The 7500-nt window shown below is 54.9% G+C and overlaps 2 non-coding genes across 2 annotated transcripts; both read right to left on the reverse strand.

Moving 5' to 3' along the window:
* Positions 1-1812: 1812 nt before the first annotated feature.
* Positions 1813-1967, reverse strand: LOC126449515 (5.8S ribosomal RNA). The gene has a single exon (XR_007584386.1). It is a non-coding gene; the product is annotated as a 5.8S ribosomal RNA (ribosomal RNA).
* Positions 1968-2319: 352 nt separating this feature from the next.
* Positions 2320-4229, reverse strand: LOC126449521 (small subunit ribosomal RNA). The gene has a single exon (XR_007584391.1). It is a non-coding gene; the product is annotated as a small subunit ribosomal RNA (ribosomal RNA).
* Between the last annotated feature and the right edge of the window lie 3271 nt (positions 4230-7500).

Genomic DNA, 7500 nt, shown 5'->3' on the forward strand with positions numbered 1-7500 from the left:
CAGGTGAGTTGTTACACACTCCTTAGCGGATTCCGACTTCCATGGCCACCGTCCTGCTGTCTTAAGCAACCAACGCCTTTCATGGTTTCCCATGAGCGTCGATTCGGGCGCCTTAACTCGGCGTTTGGTTCATCCCACAGCGCCAGTTCTGCTTACCAAAAGTGGCCCACTTGGCACTCCGATCCGAGTCGTTTGCTCGCGGCTTCAGCATATCAAGCAAGCCGGAGATCTCACCCATTTAAAGTTTGAGAATAGGTTGAGGTCGTTTCGGCCCCAAGGCCTCTAATCATTCGCTTTACCGGATGAGACTCGTACGAGCACCAGCTATCCTGAGGGAAACTTCGGAGGGAACCAGCTACTAGATGGTTCGATTAGTCTTTCGCCCCTATACCCAGCTCCGACGATCGATTTGCACGTCAGAATCGCTACGGACCTCCATCAGGGTTTCCCCTGACTTCGTCCTGGCCAGGCATAGTTCACCATCTTTCGGGTCCCAACGTGTACGCTCTAGGTGCGCCTCACCTCGCAATGAGGACGAGACGCCCCGGGAGTGCGGAGGCCGCCGCCCCGTGAAGGGCGGGGAAGCCCCATCCTCCCTCGGCCCGCGCAAGGCGAGACCTTCACTTTCATTACGCCTTTAGGTTTCGTACAGCCCAATGACTCGCGCACATGTTAGACTCCTTGGTCCGTGTTTCAAGACGGGTCGTGAAATTGTCCAAAGCTGAAGCGCCGCTGACGGGAGCGATTATTCCGCCCGAGAGCATCCCGAGCCAACAGCGGCGCGGGTCCGGGGCCGGGCCAGGTAGGTCCGTCATCCGGGAAGAACCGCGCGCGCTTGCCGGGAGCCCGAGCGCCCAAAGGGGCGAATCGACTCCTCCAGATATACCGCCGGGCAGCCAGCCAGGACACCGGGGCTCTGCCCAACAGACGCGAACCGAGGCCCGCGGAAGGACAGGCTGCGCACCCGGGCCGTAGGCCGGCACCCAGCGGGTCGCGACGTCCTACTAGGGGAGAAGTGCGGCCCACCGCACACCGGAACGGCCCCACCCCGCGGCGAGTGGAAAGGCAACCGGACACGACCCCGCCGCGGATTGCTCCGCGCGGGCGGCCGGCCCCATCTGCCGAGGGCGGAGGCCAGTGGCCGGATGGGCGTGAATCTCACCCGTTCGACCTTTCGGACTTCTCACGTTTACCCCAGAACGGTTTCACGTACTTTTGAACTCTCTCTTCAAAGTTCTTTTCAACTTTCCCTCACGGTACTTGTTCGCTATCGGTCTCGTGGTCATATTTAGTCTCAGATGGAGTTTACCACCCCACTTGGAGCTGCACTCTCAAGCAACCCGACTCGAAGGAGAGGTCCCGCCGACGCTCGCACCGGCCGCTACGGGCCTGGCACCCTCTACGGGCCGTGGCCTCATTCAAGTTGGACTTGGGCTCGGCGCGAGGCGTCGGGGTAGTGGACCCTCCCAAACACCACATGCCACGACAGGCGGCAGCCTGCGGGGTTCGGTGCTGGACTCTTCCCTGTTCGCTCGCCGCTACTGGGGGAATCCTTGTTAGTTTCTTTTCCTCCGCTTAGTAATATGCTTAAATTCAGCGGGTAGTCTCGCCTGCTCTGAGGTCGTTGTACGAGGTGTCGCACGCCACACCGCCAGCCGGCTGTGCACGCTACCGAGTAAGTACCGGTATGCGAACCGCCAGGCGACGGGCGCGCATCGCACGTTTAAGGAGGCGCGGCCGGCCCCACAGGCGGCCGCGACGCTCCCAGGTCTGCGAAGCGGGGCAAACGCCGCGCGCTTCAGTATACGTAGCCGACCCTCAGCCAGACGTGGCCCGGGAACGGAATCCATGGACCGCAATGTGCGTTCGAAACGTCGATGTTCATGTGTCCTGCAGTTCACATGTCGACGCGCAATTTGCTGCGTTCTTCATCGACCCACGAGCCGAGTGATCCACCGTCCTGGGTGATCTTTTTCTTAGTTTCCACTGTCTCTTTCAAGACAGTTGCATAGGCGGGACGTAGGCGTGTGGCGGCCCCTGTTCAAGCGTTCTGTGTCCAACAGCCTCACGGCCGATGGGCGTCGTACGGCTCCACACCGGAGCGGACAGGCAGTCGGGCGAAAGTCATTCAAAACCGGCGCCAGGCGCCAGGTGCCGCAGGCCAGCCGCTCCAGCGCTTCAGCGCTCGTACCACACAACATTGGCGTTAGTTTTGAGAAGCACGCGTGGTTCCGCACGCGGCGCACGGCTACTGCGAGCCGTACAGGTAGCGTGTTGCGCGACACGACACGCACATCGAAAGACATGCAGTCTAGTCGGTAATGATCCTTCCGCAGGTTCACCTACGGAAACCTTGTTACGACTTTTACTTCCTCTAAATGATCAAGTTTGGTCATCTTTCCGGTAGCATCGGCAACGACAGAGTCAATGCCGGCGTACCAGTCCGAAGACCTCACTAAATCATTCAATCGGTAGTAGCGACGGGCGGTGTGTACAAAGGGCAGGGACGTAATCAACGCGAGCTTATGACTCGCGCTTACTGGGAATTCCTCGTTCATGGGGAACAATTGCAAGCCCCAATCCCTAGCACGAAGGAGGTTCAGCGGGTTACCCCGACCTTTCGGCCTAGGAAGACACGCTGATTCCTCAGTGTAGCGCGCGTGCGGCCCAGAAACATCTAAGGGCATCACAGACCTGTTATTGCTCAATCTCGTGCGGCTAGAAGCCGCCTGTCCCTCTAAGAAGAAAAGTAATCGCTGACAGCACGAAGGATGTCACGCGACTAGTTAGCAGGCTAGAGTCTCGTTCGTTATCGGAATTAACCAGACAAATCGCTCCACCAACTAAGAACGGCCATGCACCACCACCCACCGAATCAAGAAAGAGCTATCAATCTGTCAATCCTTCCGGTGTCCGGGCCTGGTGAGGTTTCCCGTGTTGAGTCAAATTAAGCCGCAGGCTCCACTCCTGGTGGTGCCCTTCCGTCAATTCCTTTAAGTTTCAGCTTTGCAACCATACTTCCCCCGGAACCCAAAAGCTTTGGTTTCCCGGAGGCTGCCCGCCGAGTCATCGGAGGAACTGCGGCGGATCGCTGGCTGGCATCGTTTATGGTTAGAACTAGGGCGGTATCTGATCGCCTTCGAACCTCTAACTTTCGTTCTTGATTAATGAAAACATACTTGGCAAATGCTTTCGCTTCTGTTCGTCTTGCGACGATCCAAGAATTTCACCTCTAACGTCGCAATACGAATGCCCCCGCCTGTCCCTATTAATCATTACCTCGGGTTCCGAAAACCAACAAAATAGAACCGAGGTCCTATTCCATTATTCCATGCACACAGTATTCAGGCGGGCTTGCCTGCTTTAAGCACTCTAATTTGTTCAAAGTAAACGTGCCGGCCCACCGAGACACTCACTCAAGAGCACCTGGTAGGATTGCAACGGGGTCCGCCTCGGGACGCACGAGCACGCACGAGGCGCGTCGCACGCCTTCAGCTCGCCCCACCGGCAGGGACGTCCCACGATACATGCCAGTTAAACACCGACGGGCGGTGAACCAACAGCGTGGGACACAAATCCAACTACGAGCTTTTTAACCGCAACAACTTTAATATACGCTATTGGAGCTGGAATTACCGCGGCTGCTGGCACCAGACTTGCCCTCCAATAGATACTCGTTAAAGGATTTAAAGTGTACTCATTCCGATTACGGGGCCTCGGATGAGTCCCGTATCGTTATTTTTCGTCACTACCTCCCGTGCCGGGAGTGGGTAATTTGCGCGCCTGCTGCCTTCCTTGGATGTGGTAGCCGTTTCTCAGGCTCCCTCTCCGGAATCGAACCCTGATTCCCCGTTACCCGTTACAACCATGGTAGGCGCAGAACCTACCATCGACAGTTGATAAGGCAGACATTTGAAAGATGCGTCGCCGGTACGAGGACCGTGCGATCAGCCCAAAGTTATTCAGAGTCACCAAGGCAAACGGACCGGACGAGCCGACCGATTGGTTTTGATCTAATAAAAGCGTCCCTTCCATCTCTGGTCGGGACTCTGTTTGCATGTATTAGCTCTAGAATTACCACAGTTATCCAAGTAACGTGGGTACGATCTAAGGAACCATAACTGATTTAATGAGCCATTCGCGGTTTCACCTTAATGCGGCTTGTACTGAGACATGCATGGCTTAATCTTTGAGACAAGCATATGACTACTGGCAGGATCAACCAGGGAGCTGCGTCAACTAGAGCTGAGCAGCCGGCCGCCCGGGAGTGTGTCCCGGGGGCCCGCGCGAACACGCAAGCGTCCGCTCAATTATTCTGCAAACAGGAGGAGGCTGAGCTCCCCTGCACAATACACCTCGAAACCCTCTCAGGTCCCGGCGGCGCGCAGCGCCGTCCTAAGTACTTGGTCGGGTTCGAGAGAGGCGCAATCGCCCGGAGTTTGGCGAGTAGACGCTTTAGGTGCGACCACCCGTGCTCCCAACTGAGCTTGCCGCTGCCGACAGAGGCCCGGGAGCGTGCTGTCGTGGCATTGCCGGCGGGAGACAACACGCGCCACCTACGGTGGCCGGCAGCTCCAACGCCAGCGCCACAGAAGGACAAAAGCCCCACTTGGGTGCCGAAGCGAACTCTCCAGCACAGCGCACGCGCCAACACGTCCCGCACAGCTGCGATACAATCCACCTGCGAGAACCGCAGAGGCGACCGAGACAGCAGACGGCGTCGCGGCGCCGAGCGCCGGGCGGCGGCGCATCCTCAGCGCACACAGTCCTCAATCGGACCAGCACACTGCAGATGTCCACCGCGCTTCGCACCGGGCCCGCGAGGACCTACTTTGGCCGCACGGCGCCGCGTGCAGGGTGCGCCGGCGCGCAGCTGCGCCGCCTGCCGCCTCCGTCGGCCGGCGCGCCTGCCACTGGCCGCCCCCACCAGCCGGCTGTAGCGCGTGCGCCCACGCACCGCGCGGCCAGCACGCCGGGAGGCCCCCCCTCACCGGCCGGGGACGGTCCCACCCAGCCACCGCCGCGTATCGCTTCACACCCACATGCCATTCACGTTCGTGGGCATGGTGGGTATCGCTGAAACAACCGGTTGGTAGCTCAAACCGATCGTCGCCATCACTGATTCACCTCTAGCGAGAACAACCGCACCACAACGGTTTACCAGTTCTTCATTTGCGTAACGTCACCAGCAAACGTAGACGTCCATCGCCATTTGCAAATTCAACGATTGTTGCATGCCTGTGTCAGGTGTCACGACACACTATGTCTGCCCACATACACGCAACAACATGTGCACGCTTCGCGAACACGTGGAAGGTGGCCCCCGTACGTATGCGATGTCCATTGCGCGAACGACTGTCAACCGGCCTCTGTCGCATGTCGCAGATGTGGAACGCAGTGCACCATGCTATCACGGTGTGTGAGAAGAGACGACTACGTCTGACAACACGCGCCACTACATCAACAGACGGCTCATGCTGATCGCCATCCACGGCATACCATACTTCAATCCAGCTCTTATAGGGAGACGACACGTAGCTGAGTGCACAATATTTGGACCGTATGGTTCGCCGTTGTTGGCGCAGTCGTGGTACGGTCACACATGTACCACGATGTATCATTCAGTACATGAGGACCAATGTGCAGTACAGTGTGTGATTTGGACGTACAACATCAGCGGACAGTTGACACAAGCCGTACCACAACGTAGGCTGTGCTTCGCCATGCGAATGCCAATGAACAACTGCGAAGGGCATTGAGCATGTACGTCCTGCTGCCATCCGCATTACAGTGTATAGCTGCAAGGTGTTTAACATGAAGCGATACTCTGGGGACCGGGCAGTGCGAGTAGCAAACTATATTGCGGGGGTTGCAGTTAGGCAACACTACACTAATTTAACGCGTCGTATGACAATTACAGAGCAGGTTAAGGCCCAACGTGTGTTGGGTTAAGGTACAATATAGGTTAGGTTAAGGTACAATATAGGTTAGGTTACGGTACAATATGGGTTAGGTTAAGGGACAATATGGGTTAGGTTAAGGGACAATATAGGTTAGGTTAAGGGACAATATGGGTTAGGTTAAGGGACAATATGGGTTAGGTTAAGGGACAATATATGGGTTAGGTTAAGGGACAATATGGGTTAGGTTAAGGGACAATATAGGTTAGGTTAAGGGACAATATAGGTTAGGTTAAGGGACAATATAGGTTAGGTTAAGGGACAATATAGGTTAGGTTAAGGGACAATATAGGTTAGGTTAAGGGACAATATAGGTTAGGTTAAGGACAATATAGGTTAGGTTAAGGGACAATATAGGTTAGGTTAAGGGACAATATAGGTTAGGTTAAGGGACAATATAGGTTAGGTTAAGGGACAATATAGGTTAGGTTAAGGGACAATATAGGTTAGGTTAAGGGACAATATCGGTTAGGTTAAGGGACAATATGGGTTAGGTTAAGGGACAATATAGGTTAGGTTAAGGGACAATATAGTTAGGTTAAGGGACAATATAGGTTAGGTTAAGGGACAATATAGGTTAGGTTAAGGGGACAATATAGGTTAGGTTAAGGGACAATATAGGTTAGGTTAAGGGACAATATAGGTTAGGTTAAGGGACAATATGGGGTTAGGTTAAGGGACAATATAGGTTAGGTTAAGGGACAATATAGGTTAGGTTAAGGGACAATATGGTTAGGTTAAGGGACAATATGGGTTAGGTTAAGGCGCAATATGGGTTAGGTTAAGGCGCAATATAGGTTAGGTTAAGCGACAATATGGGTTAGGTTAAGGGACAATATAGGTTAGGTTAAGGCGCAATATGGGTTAGGTTAAGGCGCAATATGGGTTAGGTTAAGGCGCAATATGGGTTAGGTTAAGGCGCAATATGGGTTAGGTTAGGCGCAATATGGGTTAGGTTAAGGCGCAATATGGGTTAGGTTAAGGCGCAATATGGGTTAGGTTAAGGCGCAATATGGGTTAGGTTAAGGCGCAATATGGTTAGGTTAAGGCGCAATATGGGTTAGGTTAAGGCGCAATATGGGTTAGGTTAAGGCGCAATATGGGTTAGGTTAAGGCGCAATATGGGTTAGGTTAAGGCGCAATATGGGTTAGGTTAAGGCGCAATATGGGTTAGGTTAAGGTACACATTGTTGTAAGGAAAGGTGTATTGGGGGGGGGGGGGGGGGGGGGGGGCGGCGGCGGCGGCGGCCGGTTTGTTGATTGTGATTATAGTAAGTGGATGCCTGCGGCATCATCTGATTTGCCACGTCAGGATGCACCTTTGGCTCATGACAGGCGGCGCTCTGATTCCATGCTTGTGGCAGACCTGTGTCTTTCATTCCTGCCATTGTTTGTGTGCTGTGACAGGAGGCAGTATTGTGATGTTGGGTGTACCCCTGTGTAGGACGTGTGTGGGTGTTGGTGGCTTAGCTGAGCAATGGTGGTTGTCGGCAGGGTGGGATATTCTGTTTTGTGAGTGGACCTCCCGGTCTGGTTATGA

This window comes from Schistocerca serialis, unplaced genomic scaffold (assembly GCF_023864345.2).
Source record: "Schistocerca serialis cubense isolate TAMUIC-IGC-003099 unplaced genomic scaffold, iqSchSeri2.2 HiC_scaffold_723, whole genome shotgun sequence".
In the NCBI taxonomy this organism is placed as follows: Eukaryota; Metazoa; Arthropoda; class Insecta; order Orthoptera; family Acrididae; genus Schistocerca; species Schistocerca serialis.